Source organism: Patella vulgata, chromosome 5 (assembly GCF_932274485.2).
Source record: "Patella vulgata chromosome 5, xgPatVulg1.2, whole genome shotgun sequence".
NCBI classification, from domain to species: domain Eukaryota; kingdom Metazoa; phylum Mollusca; class Gastropoda; family Patellidae; genus Patella; species Patella vulgata.
The window spans coordinates 9,609,722-9,633,412 of record NC_065883.2 but is presented as its reverse complement, the minus strand read 5'-3'; the positions used below and the strand labels follow the sequence as shown (position 1 = coordinate 9,633,412).

Here is a 23,691-nt window from a genome sequence, read left to right as displayed (position 1 = left end):
ACCTCACTTTACTGATGTTTTTTTTGGTTGTTACAAGGTTCATTAATTTGGGTCAATAGCCAATTAGTCAGAAATCCGATCTAAAACACCTGATATAAACAGCAATAAAACGGCAAAACGAGCAGCATGCATCCAGATCTAGAGTCAAAATTAAATTATCTGGCAGTAAAAATTTGATTAAATTTGTTTTTATACAGCAGCTTGCATGGATTTCAACAACAGACCTCACCTAAAAATCACCCGATCAGCCAGAAATGGTTTACTCACGTCAAAACATGTGTTGGTTAGCGTTTAATTTATTTTTTTCTGTCGACACAACTCACTGCCGGAATCATAAACCATCAACATTGTTAAATAGCTGCAGTCGATGTAATCAAATAAATTAATGTGAATTTTATTTTAGTCAGTAAGCTCTTCTGTTATATAGAGTTGTAACTGCATTGGTGGTCTCCACACATCGCCAGATATATAATTTTCCATTCATCATGATTTGACTATACCGTGACATCTGCTCGGGGTAGGGTAGGAGGGCGTTTAAATCATATTCATCTTGCATGGTTTCGATTTCCTGGTTGTACGTGACAAGGAGTAGGGTCGCTGGTCCAACCTCGTGGGTTTTCTCCCAGTCCTCCAGTTTCCTCCCACTATTAAACTACACACAAGTGAATCATTGAAATAAAAATTAAACCATATGTTAGTCCCAAAATGACAGTTTGTGTTGAGTGGATGTTAAACCCCGTTTCTCTCTCTTGCGGATAAAAATTGCCTTATGCAAAGGTGCACGGTGTACACATTGCCATGCATGAAATTTGGCCGTGTCTTATGCAATTAAAGTTAAAACAGATCTGTAAAGATGTGCATGTTTGGCAGTCTTCCCACTACAGTCATCTAAAACTTCTATTAATAGCTGTATTAATTTACTGTAGATATTAAACTACTATCACAGATCAACTTTAATTTTATTATTAAAGGCACAACGCACATTGACATGCACATAAAATAAAAATTGGAAATAAGATTAGGTTGTAGCACCACTGCCTGGACCAAATTCCCCTCATAGGACACTACATGGATGTCCGTTTCATTTTACTATGTTTGGCTAGACCATTGACGTGCATGTAAAATAAGATTGGAATTAAGATTAGGCCGTAATACCACTGCCTGGGCCAAATTTCCCTCATAGGATACTGTTTGGTGAAGAAAGGTAGAGCATTAAACCCCATTTCATTTAACTATTTTTGGTCTAGAACAGGAGAGGAGAGGGTGGGCGTGGCCGAATGGTCAACATGTGCACGTTGTATCATAAGGTCTGTCATTGAGTCAAGTGGCATGGTTTTAATTCCCCGCTTGTCTGTGACAAGGAGTAGGGTCGTCTGTCCAGCCTTGTGGGTTATCTCCGGGTCCTCCGGTTTCCTCCCACTGCTACTGCTAAAGATCCCTACGCGCAAACGAATTATTGAAATAAAATTAACCCATATGTCAGTCCCAAAATGACCTAGTTTGTGTCCAGTGGATCTCTCTCTCTCTCTCTCTCTCTCTCTCTCTCAATAATATTTAGGTCTTAAGTTCTATTTTCAACCCTTATTCTAACCCTTTATTCTTTAATTTGGCTGTCTAAAGCCATGGGTTTTCTCTGGGTCCTTTCTGGTTACCCCTAACTGCTTAAGACCCTTAAACACAATCAAATAATTTAAATAATTGTACTGTATATATGTTAGTCTCAAAATAACCAAGTTGGGTTGGAATGAACTTGAAACCCTATTTCTCCCTTTTTGTTCTTTAAAATATCATTTTAACTTATTTTATGAGTGTGCCTATAAAAATATCCATATTTGGTAGTCTTTCTTACATCTCTATTATTAGCTAGTTAAAAATAACATAAGAGACCAATATTTTGCCACTGATAAAAGTTTGACTAATGGAATTTTAATCATGTTCACCCATAGTATCACTGACTGAGATCTCGTAACGCTATTATTAGCTAGTTTAATTTCGGATCCATAATACATATATCTTACACGAACAAACATCATTTACGTTTTCTACAAATAAAATCTCGAAGGGATTAAAATTGTTTTGGGAAGTAAAACTGATCGGAGCCAGTGTGGATGTTTGCTTGACTGTTTGGCTATTATTAGAAATGATTAAATTCTAACCCGGAAACATGATAAATTACATGCTGTATATTTGTCTCCGATCCTAGTCTAGGTTTCCTTCCTTTTTAACTTCCTAGTTAAATCCAAGCCATTCCTGAGTCTATAACAATTCTGATGATCTGAATGTGGCTCAGTGAGTAAGGTGCTGGCTCAGTAATCCCAAGTTAAGTTCTGGTGATGGCTGAGGAAATTTCTCTGTATACAATCGTTAACATGTCCATAATCTTTTTGTTTCTTAATGATTACATTGTAAAGTGCTCCTGAACAGGGTATATAACACTAACAGGGCGCACTATAAATATGGTGTAATAATAATGATAATAATAATTATCCCAATTGGTTCAGAAAAGTAGGACGTTAATCCCCATTTCATCTCTTTTCATTTCTACAGTGCCTTTAGTTTTTTTATTGCCAGACATTGTTTCCATATATATATGATGTTGGACATGCGCAGTAGTAATGGGTTTGATGCGTTTGTTGTTTGTTTCTTGCAATGTCTGTATAGTGTGCAGGGCCGTCTGTAGAAAATGCAGGGCCCAATTTGAGATGCCCAAAGTTACATTGCAGCAGCATGACATGAAAAAATAGCCACATCTGGCAGTCCAGGTGAACTGCTGGTCCCCTTTGTAGTGTTGGGCAAATTGGTCAAATGTGCTAAAAACGGCCCTGGTGGTGTGTCTTGTCCTTAGGTTTGTTTTATCTGTTTGTGTGTGGTCCTCCGCTTTCTCTCCCACTGCTAAAGACCCATACGCACAAGCAAATTATGGAAATAAAATTGAACCATATATTAGTCCCAAAATGACCTAGTTTCTATCAGTGGATGTTAAACTCTCTCTCTCTCTCTCTCTCTCCCTCTCTCTCCCTCTCTCATGAATGAAGATAGATTGATGTACCTTATAGATGAGTACTATATAAAAACAACAAATGAAATGAAATAGGGTTTAACATCCTACTGTTCTGCTCCGACTGGGCTAATGAAGACAGGCATACATCATACAGAGTTCTAGGTTATTTTGGGATTAGAAGATAGGGGTTCAATTTTATTTCCATAATTCTCTCTTGCGTGTAGAGGTCTTTAGCAGTGGGAGGAAACCAGAGGACCCGGAGAAAACCCATGAGGCTGGACAGACGACCCTACTCGTTGTCATGTACAACCGGGGAATCGAAACCACGTCTGTTGACTCATTGACAGACCTTATGATACACATGCACACATTAACCATTCGGCCATCCAACCCCTCATTAAAGCAAGAAGTGTTGAAGATAGATGTAGAAGAACAGTTCAATACATCATCCATGTTGTTTAGTTTTCATTGAGAATCGTAAAATGAATGTGATAAGGGGATGATATCCATTTATAATGGAGGATGAAAGAAAACATGTTTTTGTTTTTGTATGAAGATAGTGAGTTATTTTCAGGTATGGATTGCATTCAATCATTTTAAAACCTGACATATTGTGTTTAATCATGAAATAAATAAGATAATAAAACACCTTCTGTATTCTTAATTCCATACTAATACTATTTCACCAGCACAAAAAGTACAAACAAACAAGAGAGAGAGAAATAATATTAATATATAGATACACATTCGTGAAAATATAAGTTTTCTTGCTTCTCGATGAAATAAAATATGTTATTCACGACAAAACGACAAATGTTCTATTTATTTTATGATTTTACAATCATTTTAGGTAAAAACAACATGGACTACTTTGTCCGCTTCTAGCCAGTGGAATAACACTTTTATTTCACTGATAAAACACAGTATTCCACTACTGATCATAAAATAAATTGTATTATATAGCGTTAAAATACACATGTGATGTCATTCTCTACTAATATCATTTCCCCAGAACCAAAAAGTACAAACAAAAGAGAGATAGAAATAATAATAATAAATTGTATTATGTATTGTTTAGTGGTCAAGAGCGGGACATTAAGTAATATATTGTAACAACAAGAGTGTTTTTACAATATATTACATAATGTCTTATGGTGGAGACCATTAAACAATTTAAAATACAGACACTCCTCTCGTGCTTTTACAGTGAAATCTGTCACAGGAGTCCAATATTTCACTAGTATAATTAATGCGTGATTGGCAAGCTGGCTGTACGATTATTTGAAATAATGGTAGGCCAACATCAAAGGGTGACATCTATATTTTAACACTATTTAAAACATAGATGAGATGTCATTCTTTGATGTTGGCACGTACAAGCACGGATTAGAAACCACGCCAGTTGACTCAATGACAGGCCTCGTGATACAGCGCGTATGTGCCAACCATTCGGCCATCCAACCCCCCTAATTCTGTAGAAACAAGAGTTAACTTTCTAAATAATGCCAGATATGACCTTTTGACAACTCACCGACAATACACCTATTGAATGGTGTACAATGTCATGTATTTATGACCATAGGCGTACAAGCTGGGAAAATTTGGGCACACAGTTGTATAAAAAAATATTGTGTTCTTGAATGTCTAACTACATTTTTTGGGCACCAACCACCACCGCCCCCCCCCCCCAGTCAAAAATTTCCCCGTACGCCTATGTTTATGACTATTAAGATGATATAGGAGTTTAGCAATATATAAAAGTATGTATACCTTTAAGGATATAAAATAATCTCATAAATAAACACCCACAATCCTAATTAATAAAATAACAAATATTGGTGTGAAATGTCATTTATTATTCAAAATGATGATAAGCGAGAGATAAGAAAAGATATGTTTATTGCATCAAAACATCCATTAAGGACAGCATGCATACATCCATTTAGACATATATATATACATTAATAATACATACTACATATCTCCTGTCAAAAGGCAACACCTAGTAACTCACGTTTTTCTTATTTTGAGAAAACAAAGGAAAATGTAATGAATGAATATTAAATCCCAGCTTATCCATTGATTTGACTACTGAGTTACTAGGTTTTTCTGTGGCATATATAGGCAAATGGAGGAAGTTGCTACATTGTGTCATACAAAATCAAAAGATTGGAATATCTAGTACAACAACAGGAAGCAATTACCCTAGTAACTACAAATTTGGTCCCAACTCAATTTTCATAAAAAAAAAAAGTGAGTTACTAGGTTTTGATTTTTGACGGGAGATATATGAACATACATTCATGCAAACAGTATAGTACATGTATATTTACATAGTTACATGTATATAGTTGCCACCAAATTTCATTTAGATCTCTTATCAAAAGCCCAAAACACATATAAAGCCACTGCCTTGGCAATCGATTTTGGTGGGTTAAAGAGAAAAGAGATTAATAAAATTGTAGGAAATCTCAGGATTTACTTAGAAGACTGGTATGAAAACATGAAATGAAAATACAAGCAATATCCAAATTTAAATTACAATTTTCCGATTTATTTTTAGAGTCACATGTTTTCTGAGTGAGTTGGACTGAATGAAAATAATAAGCCATACACATCACTACATTTGATGTCGTGCCCAACTTAAGAGACAACTAAAAACAGCTGGAATTGAACTGAAATGGGGTTTGACATCCTACTTTTCAATGACAGACCTTATGATCTAAAGCGCACACATTAGACCAGTCGTTCTCAACCTTTTTTTGCCAACCTTGGAACACATGAAAAAATAGCGGCACACCTGGCTAAATATATATGAAAAATATTTGAAATTTGCAAAATAAAAACATGGTAAGTCAGACCGCATACAACCGTAGACAGAGACTATAGTCATGGACACATAAAATGACTCAAACTAAATAAAGAAAAACACAGCTATGAACTTATCAGTAGACACCAGTGAATACTCAATTGGGATCATGTGGGTTTTCGCATTTTCTTAGTGTGCCGTTTAAAATTTCGCGACACACTTAGGAGGGTCTTGCGCCACATTGGTTGAGAATCACTGCATTAGACCATTCAAACCCACCATTACATTTGTTAAGACATTAATGCTACAAGAGTTTTCAATGACATCTTCCTGTTCATGATTTAAGTTAATCAATAAATTTGTTTATTTTGTGCTTTTGAGATCATCACTCGTAATTACGTTCATTTTCTTTAGTTCAGTTACCAATCAACCATTCATGTTATCCATTACTGCCAAACCACAGTCTTTTGTTTCTGAAAATAGTTCCATGGATAACCTATTAGACTACCAATTACAAACTTCATGATTGATTTCTTTCGTAGAAACAAAGTCTAATGGTATAGCAAGCTCGTAGATCAATTGGTGGTTTCCGGTTAGCTTACATGGTTACGAAAATTTGACAAGAAAATATTTATCTTAATAGGAGAGAGAGAAATGGGGTTTAACGCCCACTCGACACAAATTAGGTCATTTTGGGACTAACGAATGGTTCAATTTTATTTCAATAATTGGCTTGCGCGTAGGGGTCTTTAGCAGTGGAAGGAAACCGGATGACTCGGAGAAAAACCTTGAGGTTGGAGAGATGACCCTACACTTTGTCACATACAACCAGGGAATCGAAACCACGCCAGTTGACTCAATGACAGACCTTATGATACAGCTAACTATTCGGCCATCCAATCCCCTCTTTGTCTTAATAGGAATCCATGGATATTTTATTTTGATACACATGTTTATCTACATTTGGTCATCTTTAATCTATTTCTGGATGTTGCTGTCCTGGGGACTAAGTCCATCAATTGTTTTGTGGTTCAAATTTTAATGATGAATTATTTTTGTAAAATCTTTAAAAAAAAAAAAAAATTGTGGAGGGGGGGGGGGGGAGGGGAATAATGAGGTTTTTTTTGTTGTATAGTTTTAATAATGAAACTTTTTGAAAATTGACTCATTTGCTGTATTATTGACAGAGTTAATGCCCTTCCTTCAAAATGCAAAATTTACACTTCATATACCATACAAAAATACATGTAGCTTAAGTCAGAGTATGCTTTGTGAATTTGGGGCCTGTTCTTTATTCTTAAACTGCCTGTGGGACATTCTAGCCTAGCTGCAAGTGCCCTACATGTAGACCACTGTAGCCACCTAATTTTGTTAGCACTTTCAATTGATCAGTTTTTAAATTTCCATTTTTTAAGTATCAATAAACCATTTAGCACCTTTAAATAATAATATAGTTAATGAGTCACTTGCGTAAAGATTTACTGAATTTAGATGTGGTTGATAACGGCCAATCCTTAAGATGTTTAATTTTAAACTTCTGTATCCGGTTAATTAATTCTAGAGATATTTTTACACGTCTAGGCGTCTAATATATAATTATAGAAATAATTAATCTGAAATTCATCTTCCTTAAATTCCTGGTCCCTTATTCATGAAAACTTAACTTAAATCTCTTAAAATCAATTTTTAGGTTTTTAAATGACTAGTATTGCATTTACAAGACTTTAAACTCCTTTCTTATCCTTTGTGTTAGTCCCGAAATGACCAGGTTTGTGTCGAGTGGACTTTAAACCCCATTTCTCTCTCCTTTGTCTCTGATTAATGTAAAAATATGTCCTTGTTTTTGGAATGTAGCTGTGTAGGAAAAATTCTCCTCCTTAGCAATGCACATGTGACCATAGAAAAATGAACTACGTGTTAGTTTTAAAATAGCTGTAGCATTGTATTAACTCTTCTCCTATTTTTATCCGCTTGTACATAACAAGAAATAGGGTCCGGCTGTCCAACCTCATTTCTTTTTGTTTCTTTGGGTCCTCCGGTTTCCTTTCACAGCTAAAGACCCCTAGGTACAAGCAGATTATTGAAATAAAATTGATCGGTATATATTAGTCCCGAAATGACCTATCTTGTGTCGAGTGGACGTTAAGTCCCATTTCCATCTATCTATACCTCTCTCATTTTTTTGTCTCTGATGAATTTAAAAACATGTCCATGTTATTGTATGTTACTTGTCTGCGATATCACCTCGGTGGAAGCGGACGTAAAATACAACTAACTCATCATCATTGTATGTTAGTGAATTATTTAGGTTAAATGATCAGTTTTACTGGTATTTAAATTTTTTATTACCCGGGAGATTTCCTGTAATAATAAGAATTAATCGTGCTTGAATTCTCTTGTTGATCCGAACAGTCAGTAATTCATTATAAACAGTAATACAGGGTAAAATGAAAATCCCACTCATGGAGTACTAATGCTAGGTTCCCACTGTTGTGCGATACAATAAGATTGACCCTATTGAGTCCACGATCTGATACGTGCAAATGTGTTCGGTTACGTTTCGATGTGATCCAACACGATTGCTATGACTGACCTCTATGTATGATAAGACCTGATAGGATCATCACGATTGCTCCACGATTAAAACCATGATTTCAATTGTAGCGCGATTAAAGCATTTTGAACATGTTAGCCAGATGGCAGCCCTTCTTCTGGGATCTGCCATTATATAGTAAGTGCAGGAGGGACTGCACTACATGCAAAACAAAAATCTACAAGATAAACCTGTGGACAGGACAGAATATAGACATTGCAAAAAAATAAACAAATATCAAATCAAGTGAATGGATCAGGTGGCACACAGAAATCCATCGACTTCATTCCTAGAGAATAGATCTCTGCCCTAAATGGCCGCCATATCCAACAATTAGTGTATTGTTTTGTAATGCGGTCCTACTCCAGTTCACATCTGTTATACACAAACAGACTAAGTAAACCTTTTCAATTTTATTAAATGGAATCAGAATAAATACTTAGAAAAATTCTTGAAATATACTTAGTGTTTTCGACTCAAATCCTCGATTTAGGACTTCAAATGTCGGTCACCTAGCTTAGTGTCTATTCTCAAGCAGAGCTAATTGTAGACAGACAGCATAAGTTTAGTATGATTATATATATCTGATTATCTGACAAGGGGAAACATGCCAAAAATCCTGAGGAACTTTCTCGACCACCATTGGAGTCAAACCTAAGGCCTCACTTATAATAGACTTATCAATAGCCATATGATTTCGAATAAAGACAAATTGTTGTTCCCTTAATACTTGAAATCCAATGAAATTGACAATTTTGATTTGAACCCAATCTGTCTTAATATTTGTACTTAATGCCCCTACCCCCACCCCCACTCCTCACTCTTTGCTTCTTTGGGCCCAAAAATGGTTAGATTTGCCCTGAAAAAATACGTTGGCAGAGCTTTGATTGCTCAATTTTGATTGAAGACAAAGTGTCGTTCCCTTAGCACATGAAATCCAGTGAAATTGACAATTTTGATTTGAACCCAGTCTGTCTTAATATTTGTACTTAATGCGCCTACCCCCACCCCCACACACACTCTCTCTGCTTATTTGGGCCCTAAAATGGTTAGATTTGCCCTGAAAAAATACCTTGGCAGAGGTTTGATTGCTCAATCCCCTGCCTGATTGCAGATTGCCATAAAACATGTGAAGCTGATCAAGGGTGATCCTGATACAATGCTTGGGATTAATCTATTTATGATTAAGTAGATAATCTCATTTAATCTAATCCTGACCCTGCACTAAGCTAATCTTTTAATATACCTGGCATTGCGACCTAGCAGCAAGGTCTAGGTAACCTTGGTCTGAATTGTGAATTGTGTAAGCTTTTGGCATAAATAAATTAAATTGGGATATATCATAGATTTAGACATGGGACTCGGAGTAAACCCACGAGGTTATACAGGCGACCCTATTCCTCATCATTTCTCACTGACTTAGTATATCTTAGATTTAGTGGCCAGCTGGAACAAAATAAAAATAAAGAGTCATTATCACTTTTATCAGGGAAATGGTTTCCCCTTATTAGTGGTTCAGGATGAGAGAGAGGGAGGGGGGTTTAACATCCACTCAACACAGGCTAGGTCATTTCAGGACTAACACAGGGTTCGATTTTATTTCAATAATTTGCGTGTGCGTGCGTGTCTTTAGCAGTGGGAGGAACCGGAGAAAACCCACGAGGTTGGACAGACGACTCTACCCCTTGTCACGTACAAGCGGGGAATCAGACCCATGTCACTTGACTCAATGACAGACCTTATGATACAGCACGCACACGTTAACCATTCAGCCCTCCAAACCCTGCTGCACTTAAAAGAACCTGTGGCAGTTGGAGGTTTGAAGAAGAATGGGCCACTGCATTTTTCAAGGGGGTTTCCCCTTGTCGGTGGCAAAAACAGTGTCTAGTTGTGGAATGGGAGGGGTGTTGGATGGCCGAATGGTTAGTGCTTGCACGCTGTATCATAAGGCCTGTCATTGAGTCAACTGACATTGTACATGACAAGGAGTAGGGTCGCCTGTCCAACCTCATGGGTTTTCTCCGGGTCCTCCGGTTTCCTCCCACTGCTAAAGACCCCTACGCGCTAGCGAATTATTGAAATAAAATTAAACCTCAATTCTCTCTCTCTCCCTCTGTTGAATGGGATGAAAAAAAAACAAGGTCTTGTTTCCACATTGGCAGTCATGTAAAAGATCCCTTGGCAGTTGGAATTTGATGAATAGGAGGCGGAAATACTTCTATCCGAACAAACTTTTATTCACAGAACTACTTGGTATATGCTAGTGATGGCACGATATATCATTGAAGCGATGTTCTGCGATTCACCTTCGTGTATTGAATCGTGAGATGCAGAATCAATCTATCACGATTCTTTTTTATGTTTTTTTTTTTTTTTTTGTTGCTTCAATAAGTAACCTGTCACTCTTAATTAACCACGTCACACAAACACTCTTAAAATTGTTTTGGTCGTTATTTTTATCCACATCAATATTTTGATAAAAAATGCAGATAGAAAAAAACCTGTGGGAGAAAAATAAATCCGCTTTTTTTACGGCCGTATTTAAACATTCATGATTTTGCTGTCAAATGATTTCAAGATAAAAATAATATTTTTACTGATTAGTTCAGCTTGTCCTGTTGAATTATAGGGGGGTTGGATGGCTGAATGGATAGCGTGCGCGCGCTGTATCATAAAGTCTGTCATTGAGTCGACTGGCGTGGTTTCGAATCCCCGGTTGTACGTGACAAGGAGCAGGGTCGCCTGTCCAACCTCGTGGGTTTTCTCCAGGTCCTCCGGTTTCCTCCCACTGCTAAAGACCCCTATGCGCAAGCGAATTATTGAAATAAAATTAAACCATATGTTAGTCCCGAAATGACCTAGTTTGTGTCGAGTGGACGTTAAACCCTATTTCTCTCTCTCTCTCTCTGTTGATTTATAGAAATAATTTGATGAGATTAGTGAAGATTAACCCTGTAATCAGTAAGCTGAACTAATCCCCCATAAATAGCTTAATAATACCTGTAGTTCAATATTGACTCCTCTACTTAAAATAGCCATAAATACCTTTAGTTCAAGCTAAATGACTTATACAGGTAATTTCTCTCCTCCATACAGGTGAATTGATCACAATAGTTTACAGGTGTATGTTACTCACTGACCAGGTGACTACACTGATCATTTCATTCAGGTGTATTATTGCTATAGGTAAGTTATATGCTATGACCATGAGATTAGTCTGTACACAGGTGATTTCTGTCGGTGGTAAATTGTCTTGTTTTAAGCGTATTACCCACAGGAGCAAAGTCTGTCAGTTTCTCCTAGATCTTGTTTCTGGAAGCAAGACTTTAAAAGACCAGACTGTTTACTTTCATGGGTTTTTATATTTATGCACCTGATCTCCAGATATGTATTGATGATAATGCCACCACCTTCATATTCAAGACAAGTCACACCTGAGTCTGTCTGATGTACGTTTCATCACTAGATACACACATGCTGTATGTAATAAATGTACAAAGTCCAGTTTAGGCATGGGCCTGAGTGGCCCAGGGCCCCGTGGTTTAAGGGGCTGCGAGGTTCAGGGAAAAAAGCGAAAAAAAGTAAAATTCCAGATGAAAGTTTCACGGTAATCGATCTTGCGGCACGAGGGCAGAGACTGAACTATATGGCATTCGGAACTGAATAGATTTCGAATGTGATCAGATGTTATGTAATTATTCTTGTATTACAGACCATTTAATTGTGATTTTCCCCCACTGCTGAAGACCCCTAGACGCAAGCGAATTATTGAAATAAAATTGAACCATATGTTAGTCCCAAAATGGCATAGTTTGGGTTGAGTGGATGATAAACTCTCTCTCTCTCTCTCTCTCTCTCTCATTTCAAGTTAGTGGACTGCTTAATGGGTCTGGGTAATTGAGACTACTTAATACAAAACATTATAGATTACTAGGAAAAAATCTGAATTAGTATCTCATGGGCATATATATGCGCTAAACTAATATTTTAATAATCTTAAAATAAAGTGGAAAACATTAATGGTATTAATTATTTGCCAATTGTGCGATCTTTGGAGATATAAATTCTACTTAACCAAAAGATGCTGCTCGAAACAGCACTATTGATAAAGTACCAAATTTAAGATACATTATGGGAGATTAGATAAAGTGCTGGCAGCTCTCACTATAATAGTTAAAAACTAGATAATGTAAAGGGAATATGCTGAAAATTTCAGTCAAATTGCTCCACTCTGAACCGAGATATTAGCGATTGAATCTTAGGACTAGCCTCGATCTTCATTACTAAAGTCGGTACAAAAAAAACCATAGTCACGATTATCATCAATAAGCGTTGAGTAGCAGATCAGATTCAAATCCAGTGAAAATCCAACATATAAGATGACATCAAGAGTTGATTATATGTTCTGGATAAGTTAATTAATGTCTAATTAATAATTTATATAACAGTTCAGGCTTAAAGAAAGACCTGCAATAGGCAGATTTACCTCTTGCATAATGTATTCTTAAAAAATAAACCCAGCAACATTTGTCACAATTGACTTAATCTAAATAATTATGGAAAAGGTGTTTGGGTGTATTCACCATTCAATATATCGAACTGCTGACAGTTCTTTTTTTTTTTCTCTTTTTATTCAATATATGATTATACATCATTAGAGGTTTTGTATTGATTCAAGCTAATCGACTGGGGTTAGACCAATACTCTTAACACCAAAGTGTGATCACATCAATTATTTATCTCTGGCACACAATCAACAACTTTTTATTTTACGATTGAATGGAAATTGACCATTAATCAAGATGTCTTATTAATACCAATATTCGAACTAAATGGGAATGACTCCCAGTAAATTGTTTATTATGAATATTATCAATATTTTAATTGAACGATATTGTGCTGATGAACAAAAGCTTTTCGAGAGTTCAATTCAAGGCGGGTAGAAAAGTCTGAATTAACACTTAATGATGTTTGTTCCTGGGAAAAAGATGAACAATGGTGGAAATCAGGGCTTTTATCTATATAAATAAAATCAAAGATGTCTCTGAAATGAAATGAAATGGAGTTTAACGTCCTACTGTTCTGGGTCCGGTTTCACGAAATTTTAACAGAGATAAAATCCAAATTTTAGTAATTTGATTGGATAATATTACATTGATTTTAGTCCTTACCCAATCAAAATTTAAGTATAAAATCCAAATTTTAGTAATTTGATTGGATAATATTACATTGATTTTAGTCCTTACCCAATCAAAATTGAAGTATCTACTAAAATTTGGATTTTATCTTTAGTTAAGATTTCGTGAACCAGGCCCCTGCTCCAACTGGGCTAATGGAGATGGGCATATGCCATACAGTGTGCTATGAGGGAAATTTTACTCGGGCAGCAGCTCTGTGGCCTACTCTTATTTCAATAATTCACTTGTGCGTTGGGGTCTTTAACAGTGGGATGAAACCGGGGGATCCGGAGAAAATCCATGAGGTTGGACAGGCGCCCCAACTCCTTGTCATGTACAACCGGGGAATCGTAACCATGCCAGTTGACTCAAGTAGAGACCTTATGATATAACGTGCATATGCTAACCATTCGGCCATCCAACCCCCGTTCATCAGTTTAGGCATTTCGAATTAAAGATACATTATGTAAGATTTAGACAAATAACTAGCCATTCTTGCTATTATAGTTCGAAAGTAGATGATGTAAAATGAATAATTTGAAAATTTCATTCAAATTACTCTATTGCAAGTGAAGATATTAGCCTTTGAAGGTTTGACAGACGTGTGCAATCATTTCAACCACCATACTGGATGATCGAAGCTAAGTCTTGGTCCCCCATATTTGATTAAATCAAAGTATCGCTGAACCACTCTAATCTATTTTTATATCGGAGAAATCTAATGCCATCGAGAGTTGATTAAGGCCCGGGTAAGTTAATTAATGTCTAATTAATACTTTAGAAAACATTTCAGGCCTAAAGAAATACCTACAATAGGCAGATTTAGCTCTTGCATAATGCATGTTTAAGTGTTAACTAAGATTTTGAACGTTTAATCTCCAAAAGGAATATCGCTTAAGATTGTTGATTAACCAAGAACCATATTTCTACAACTGTCAAATCTCACTCGTGTGTCTCACGTTACACATATAAACAAAGGTAAGTATGCGATCTGAATAAAATACAGATCTTTCTCTCGCCGATTGCTCAGTTACGTCTTTGCGGGGGTTTGTCCCGGTTGCCCGTCAGCCCATTTAAAGATGCATGACATAAGAGCTAAATTTGCATATTTACAGGGCTTTTTTCTAGCTTCATGACAGAGAGAGAGAAATGGGGTTTAACATCCGCTCGACACAAGCTAGGTCATTTCGGGAGAGGCATGCAGTGTGCTGTAACGATGCCAGTTGACTCAATGAGACACCTTATGATACAGCGCTAACCATTCGGCCTCCCCTACACATGTGATATATGTCATTAAGATTGTTTTGTTAACCTATGATTCTGTCCTGTCTAAATAAAGAAATGACAGGAGTTACGAGACCGATGATAATTATAGCGCTTCTTACTGATTATCTGTAGTAATAATGATGACTGGAAGTAAGAAATAGTCTTTTACCTCAAGGCTCTAGACAGAATTAGCATGTTTTCCATGCTTCATGCCTGCGTGTAGCTATAGTTTTTCTAGGTTTTTCCTGAATAAACCTTTAATTAAATCTTAATTAGTTACTAATACACGTAAACAAAATCGAAGACCTTTGAATTAGAACCTTGTAGGGATATAAAAACATACAGACAAAAAAACAGCCAATGAAAATTCTTTTACCTACGTATACTTCCCACACGTTCTGATCAGTGAAGATCAGTGACGTAACACAGTGCCGAATTAAAGGTTTTAGAGGCCCTAAACTCTTAAAATATTATTCATTGATATTCCTCAAAAAAAGTACATATCCCCTTTTTCAACGGGTTTGATCCCTGCATTGGCCGAGAAAGTTCATTCAGATTTTCCGGCGTGGTTTCCCCTTGTCACTGATGCAGGATGGAGGGCCTGAAAAGGACAGCTGTCTAGTCTTTCGGATGGGACGAAAAACCGAGGTCCTGTGTACACATTGGCGTGCACGTAAAATATCCCTTAGCAGTTTGAATTCGATATAAGAGTAGGCCATAGCGCCGCTGCCTGGGCAAAATTTCCCTCATAGCACACTGTATGGCGTATGCACGTGTTCATTAGCCCAGGTTAGGAGCAGAACAGTAGGACCTTAAACCCCATTTCATTTTCATTTCCCTTTTTCAACAGCTTAATATTTTTATTTGAATTTTTCAGACAAGGTAAATAGTCTAGATTGTCAAGTTCTTAAATTCACTTTTATTTAGACTGGGGGTTGGGTGGCGGAATGGTGAATGTGTGAGTTTTCGATCATAAGGTCTGTCATTGAGCCAAGTGGCATGGTTTCGATCCCCCGCATGTACATGATAGGGAATAGGGTCTCCCGTACAACCTCATGGGTTTTCTCTGGGTTCTCCGGTTCCCTCCTACTTTTAAAGATCCCTATGCACAAGTGAATTTTTGAAATAAAATTGAACCATATGTTAGTCCCAAAATGACATAGTGTTTAGTGGATGGTAAACTCTCTCTCCATATGTTAGTCCCAAAATGACCTAGTCTCTCTCTCTTTCTCTCTCTCTCTCTCTCTCAATCTCTCTCTCTCTCTCTCATAAAAACTTATTGTTGGACTGTCTCTTTAAAGGATTTTTTTTTCTAATTCTGCGGTTGATAAGAAACTCATGGTTGACGTCTTCATTTCAATGTACAGTGAGTAACAAATATTATAGTTAATTTATCAATTGAATCATAAAAAAAGTAAGAAATTGGGTCTTTGTGGATATACCTTGATTGTAACAGAGAGAGAGGGGTCCACTTGACACAAACTAGGTCATCTTGGGACTAACATATGGTTCAATTTTATTTCAATAATTCGATTGCACATAGGGGTCTTTAGCAGTGGGAGGAAACCAGAGAACCTGGAGAAAACCCACGAGGTTGGACGGGCGACCCTACTTCCTTGCTTGTAATTCTGTTAATAATTTCGATTCATTTGGTAATTTTTTTTGTTTGTTCAAAAAAAAGACTTTTTTATTATTGCAGGCTGTAATATTTTTGAATTTGAAATACTTGAATTACTTGAAATATTTTGTTCAAAACAAAGTCTTTTTTTATTATTGCTGGATGTAATATTTTTAAATTTGAAATATTTAAATTACTTGAAATACCCGAAATACCCGACGTATGCCTTTAATTGTAACAATAGGAATGGCTATTGTCATGGAAAATTCTAATTATATCTCTGTAAACAAAATCATTAATAATTAGTCCTATAAATGATAATATTGTTAATTAAATAGATTGAGTGAATGATTACCGACAAATTTTAAAGATTTTATGACAGTTAGTTAAGTATCGAGATTATACGTATCAGGCTTAAAACCTCGGCCACAGGTCTTTCATGGATTACTCATTGATTGAAAATATCAATACTTTTACGTCCAGACACGTCGTTCACTTGCCACAAATAGGCTACAGTTGAAGATTTCTTACCGGTATCGTCTTGAAGCCTCAATTCCAAATATAGAATCTATGTTCTCGTGAGTGAACTTGGAAGCCAGTGTTATAACAAAGTCAACATCTATTGTGAAATTGAATGATATTCTTTAACAAGTGGTAATCTATGGTCTTGTGTATACGGTTTGTGTTTTAGACGTGGGGAAAAAAAGAGATTTTCGGTGGATTTTAACATTAAGTGGGGGAAGTGACGAAGAAATCTTTCAGCCGATTAGTTACGTATAATGTAAGTGAATTATGTTGTTGAAAGTAAAAGACGGATTTAAGAAGCAATTCTATTTAATAATTCTCTCTAGTCGTATTTTAGCTCAATAGCTATTTTCTGTTAATGGTTATAGCTTAACTGTAAATTCCGTGGTTAGGGTTATTTCAGCTGTTAGAGAAAGGGAGGCTTGTTCAATTTGAGTTACAGCACGTTTTGCAGCTAAACTTTCTTTATGTGTCCTATTCACTTAAATAACAAGTTAACAAGTATCGGTCTTCACTGGACTTGTTTTCTATCCGTGTGATTTTCTACGTCTCTGCAGGGGCTTGTCTGGGTTGCCCATCGGCCCATTTAAAGATGCATGTCAAAAGAGCTAAATTTGCATATTGCAGAGCTTTTTCTGGCTTCATGACAGAGAGAGAGAAATGGGGTTTAACGTCCACTCAACACAAACTAGGTCATTTCGTGACTAACATATGGTTCAATTTTATTTCAAGAATTCGCCTTTAGCAGTAGGGGTGTTTAGCAGTGGGAGGAAACCGGAGGACCTGGAGAAAACCCACGAGGTTGGACAGGCGACCCTACTCCTTGTCACATACAACAAGGGAATCGAAACCACACCAGTTGACTCAATGACAGACCTTATGATGCAGTGCGTATGTGCAAACCATTCAGCCACCCAACCTTCTTTCAAGCTTCAACTGTTATATAAATTTTTATTTAGTTACATTACCAACCCATAATCAACTCTCTAGGTTATCGGATGGTTTAGATATTGAATGAATTAGAACACCTCCATTTAATAATTTGGCGACAAAATAGATAATCAAAACTTTGTTTATTATCATTCCAATGGTACTTGATGGTCAAGACTATCCTGTCAAAACTTCAAACAGATATAACTTTGCTCAGAATATAGTAATTTGAGTGAAATTTTCGATATATTCATTTAACATTGTTTATTTTTGAACTATTATGGTAAGAACTGCCAGCTCTTTATCTAAAACTTACATAATGCATCTTTAAGCATGGCTGTGCCTTTCCCTTTTTTTGAGGCTCAGTTGTGCGTGACAAAGAGTATGGTCGCCTGTAAAACCTGTGAGTTTTCTCCGGGTACTCTGGTTTCCTCCCACTGCTAAAGACCCCTACGCGCAAGCGCATTATTGAAATAAAATGGAACAATATGTTAGTCCCAAAATGAATTAGTTTGTGTTGAGTTGCTGTTAAACCCCATTTCCCTCTCTCTCTCTCAAAAGACAAAAATAAAATTTGCTTATTTTCTCATTTTGATTTGATTTTATGGTAATGTGTATATTTTGTCATATACGAGTACTTGGGTCCTGTTTTGTAAGGCACATGTAAGACTCACGTGTTCATTGATTTTTTGTAATTGGAAATAAGCCTTTGATCAAACTGAAAACTAAAAACCTGACAGTGTTCTCCTAGTATTAAACCTCTTTGATTTGTCATAAGTAATCTATACGTCTGATCTAATCGTTATACAAGAAGTTGTTCAAGCTTGTTTCTGACATTTTGATTAACTACAAGATGTTATTGGAAACTAATGTCCATTTGTAATTCCAGATTAAATTGTCAATAAAATAGTCCCGAGTTCTTTTGTTTGATATAAATTGTCAAGATGATAAGTCAGTTCGGTACATTGGTAATGAGAGTTTCTAAGACATTTTTTTGGTCCCCTGTCGTTCTACGAAATGAAATGGGGTTTAATGAAGACAGGCATGTGCCATACAGTGTACTATGAGGCACTTCAGTCTACTCTTTTATCAAATTCCAACTGCCAAGGGGGGTTGGATGGCTGAATGGTTAGCACGTGCGCGCTGTACCATAAAGTCTGTCATTGAGTCAACTGGCGTGGTTTCGAATCCCCGGTTGTACGTGGCAAGGAGTAGGGTTGCCTGTCCAACCTCTTGGGTTTTCTCCGGGTCCTCCGGTTTCCTTCCACTGCTAAAGACCCCTACGCGCAAGCGAATTATTGAAATAAAATTAAACCATATGTTAGTCCTGAAATGACCTAGTTTGTGTCGAGTGGATGTTAAACCCCATATCTCTCTCTCTCTCTCTCTCTCTCTCCAACTGCCAAGGATAATTTTACATGCACACCAAGGTGTACACAGGACCTTGGTTTTTTAGTCCCATCCGAATGACTATACATTGTCCCTTACCAGGTCCTTTGTCCTGCATCACTGACAAGATGGAACCACGCTGGAAAATCTGGATGGACTTTCTCGGCCAACACAGGGATCAAGCACGGCACTTCCAAGTTAGTAAGCCAACTTCTTCGTCACTAATCAAGCGTGAGTCACTGCCGTTTGAAAAGAGCAGGGACTATTCTGGGTCTGTCTTTCGGGGTTGGCTAAAACATTCTAATTGGTGCACTTTAGATCATAATACCCCCTACGTGTCTGTCCAACCTCATGGGTTTTCTCTGGGTCCTCCAGACCCCTGAGCGAAATATTGAAATAGAATGGTAGCATATGTTTGTCTCAAAATGACCTAGTTTGTGTTGATTTGACTCTGCATGTGAAATGTCTACTCTCTCTCTCTCTCTCTCTCTCTCTCTCTCTTACCTTTTTGTACTAAAGAGAAAGTAATTAATTACCTGGCATTTACCTGTATCTTGAAATACAAAATGATTCATATATAATTACTAATTGTATGGAATTCTTAGCATGCTATGGAATTACTATTGTTATAATATAACATCTAGAAACATCTCTCTCCATTTGTCTTCTATCTACGTGGCAAGGAGTAGGGTCGCCTGTCCAACCTCGTGGGTTTTCTCCGGGTCCTCCGGTTTCCTCCCACTGCTAAAGACCCCTACGCGCAAGCGAATTATTGAAATAAAATTAAACCATATGTTAGTCCCGAAATGACCTAGTTTGTGTCGAGTGGACTTTAAACCCCATTTCTCTCTCTCTCTCTTTGTCTTCTATCACTTTGCCTCCAACAAAATATCTTTGCATCTGATTAAGGTAGAATTTTCAAATTTGATGTATATGTTCATTAGGTGACTGTGAGCTAATATAGGCTTCAAGCCTGTTGCTCAATCCCATTCGTTTATGAATAAAAATATTGTTTAAATTTAAAAAAAAGGTGACTGTCTTGAGTTTGGTGATGAGAATCTTCGAAATGTTTTAAAATATTTAAATGTTTTTAATATTGATAATATTGCATTATAGATTGGAATATTATTCAAAAAGTGTTGAGTAAAAAAGATGTCACTGTGCTACATCGGCTAGTATGCGTGCTGTATCACAAGGTCTGTCGATGGTTTTGATTCCCTGGTTGTACTGACAAAAAGAAGGGTCGCCTGTCCAACCTCATGACTTTTCTCCGGGTCCTCCAGTTTCCCCCTACTGTTAAACACCCCAATGCACAAGCAAATTATTGAAATAAAATTGAACAATGTGTTAGTCCCAAAATGACCTAGTTTGTGTCAAGTGGAGGTTAAAACCTCTCTCTCTCTCTCTCTCTCTCTCTCTCCCCACAACCAGTTTGTTACCGGGATTTTTTACTACCAGGGATTTTTTACTATGATTTATCTACAAGGAATGGTTCATGGTTCACCGAGATCCATGCTTGCCTGCACTGTTATAGGGACTCTTCCACCCTTCTTTTCCTATGGGTGTGAGGTTTTATCGTCTTCTCTCTCTCTCTCTCTCTCTCTACACTATCTAGATATAGAAATGTTGAGACTAGTCTGTCAACAGGTACAGTAGTACTGTATGTTATGATATAAGTAAAGTAGATATAGTATATAGTATATATATACCACTTGTTTTACATATCTACCATTGACAGAAAGAAAGAATGTTATTATTACGTTTTTTTCTAATCATGTATAACTCGGGTATCTAGTTTAAATTGTTTAACACATGTTATTGAGAGACTTGGTGTTCATTCTAATCATGTATAACTCGGGGTATCTAGTTTAACACATGTTATTGAGAGACTTGGTGTTCATTCTTGAGTGTGGTAAACAATTTATTGTATCGTCTTTTTAAAGTGAATTTCCAGTGAAATCATTAGAAGCTCTCTTTATAAAAAGAAATCTTAAAGCCGTATTGTTTTGAGGTGAAATAGTTCAAATATTTGACCCCCTGAAAGTGAAAAGAGATTTTTTTTAAGTGTCTGTATTACTTTATCTTTTCGATTTTGTTTTGCTTTTAGTTAATGAATTGAAGAGCATTTTTCCTTTGATATTATTACATATACATGCTTGTAATTGAAACTGCACCTGACCTTACGATTAAGATCACTCAACTACCCAATCTGATTAAAATACCGATCTATTTTTGGTTTTGTTTTTTTATTATACTTTTGATGAAACTGCACCAGACCTTACAATCTAGATCACTCAACTACCTAATCTGATTAAAATACATATCTATATTTGGTTGTTTTTTTTTTATACTTTCGATGGCCTATACTACATGAAGATCTAACTGGTTGTAGTGGAAGGTCACGTCAGTGTCATAAGAGCGGCTATTGACCCTATGACATCAGACATAGATTAATCAATCAGCATGGAAGTTTCTTGTGGGTTACCCACAGTTCTGTGCACCTCACACCAAAACTCGCCATAACAAACCGTTTCATTGACTAATCCCTCACACCATCCAGAATGCAGGTAATATAACAACTCTTCCAGATCCTAGTGTAGTAAAGACAAGTAAACTGAAATTTTGAACTATAAAAAACGAAACGAAATCGGATCTGTGTTTTAATCAGATTGTCAACAACCCACACTCCAACCTGTTATATTATTAAAAGACAACGTATAGTCGTTCAGATTAATGTGCACATAAAAAGTCCCTTGACAGTTGGAATTCGATATAAGATAAAGAGTAGGTTGTAGTGCCAATGTCTGAACAATATTTCCCTGAGCACCCTGTTTTATTTACAACAGTAGGACATTAAACTCATTTCATTTCTTATGTGTTATTTTATTGATTGGGGGGTTGGATGGTCGAATGGTTAGCATAAGGCTTGTCATTGAGTCAACTGACGTGGTTTCGAATCCCCGGTTGTACGTGACAAGGAGTATGGTCGCCTGTCCAACCTCGTGGGTTTTCTCTGGGTCCTCCGGTCTCCTCCAACGGATAAAGACCCCTACGCGCAAGCGAAATATTGAAATAAAATTGAACCATACGTTAGTCCCAAAATTACCTAGTTTGTGTCGAGTGGACATTAAACCCCATTCCTCTCTTTCTATATTATTGATTTGATAATATTATGATTAATCGGTTCAGGTGTTATATATTTATCAAGATAATACCCAGTACTATTTTAGTTAATTAATCAGTTAATCTTTCCGGGCGTTGACCAGAAATATTAAGTTTGATAGATTTTTACCATGTTATAGATTAATTATTGTCAATGTGAAATCGATGAGAGCGAGGAGTGCACTCGATGATAAAACCTGATAATAATGAACCTAGATTATTAAAGATACACAGCGAAATCTGCCTATCACAGGTCTTTTTCCTAGCTTCAAATGTTATAAGAATTATTATTTAGACATTTATGACAAATGAAAAAGAATTGAAATGGAATTTTTAATGTCATACTGTTCTGCTCTGACTGGGGTAATGGAAAATTCTAAGAAACTTTTTTAGCCAACACTGGGATCATACATGGTTAGTGAGCCAGTGTCTTATTCACTGAGTCACTGTGGCTACAAGTGATTATGTTCTTATTCAATGCTTTTTCGTACCATCCTGATGACAAGAAGGGCCAGTGCATTACTCACTGAATCACTGTGGCTACTGGAACAACTGCGTTATGTTCTTATTCAATGCTTTTTCGTACCATCCAGATGACAAAACGGCCCAGTGCTTTACTCACTGAATCAATGTGGCTACTGGAACAACTGTTTTATGTTCTGTGGGGGGGGGGGGGTGGATGGCCGAATAGTTAGCACTTGTGCGCTGTATCATGAGGTCTGTCATTGAGTCAACTGGCGTGGTTTCGATTCCCCCGTTGTACGTGACAAGGAATAGGATTGCCTGTCCAACCTTGTGGGTTTTCTCTGGGTCCTCTGGTTTCCTCCCACTGCTAAAGACCCCTACGGGCAAGCGAATTATTGAAATAAAATTGAACCATGTGTTAGTCCCGAAATGACCTAGTTTGTGGCGAGTGGACGTTAAACCCCATCTCTCTCTCTTATCTATATTTGCACATTCGTTTTTGTACCTGCAAACATGTATTGTAAGAGTGTATGTCTTCATCTGACTCTGCATGTGAAATGTCTACTAGTCTTACCTGTATCTTGAAATAGAAAATGATTCATGACCTGACATATATAATTATTAATTGTATGGAATTCTTAGCATGCTATGGAATTATTATTGTTATATACCATCTAAAAATTAACACTAAGAGGGAGAAAAACGAGATATGCAATTAATATGGTATTTTAAATAGAAAATAAACAGTTCTTATTA

At 36.7% G+C, this 23,691-nt stretch overlaps 1 protein-coding gene across 7 annotated transcripts in view; it reads left to right on the top strand.

The window, feature by feature from the left end:
• The window catches only part of LOC126822441 (uncharacterized), a 186,207-nt gene that overhangs the window by 44,462 nt on the left and 118,054 nt on the right, over positions 1-23,691 (top strand). For 2 of the 7 annotated variants that reach the window (XR_008788352.1, XR_008788350.1), the window contains exon 1: positions 17,044-17,245. The exons of 4 other annotated variants lie outside the window; for them this stretch is intronic. The gene's annotated coding sequence lies outside the window, so the exon portion shown is untranslated. Of the gene's footprint in view, positions 1-11,498; positions 11,590-17,043; positions 17,246-23,691 lie in introns of those variants that run through there. One more of the 7 variants, XR_008788351.1, reaches the window with a different exon arrangement.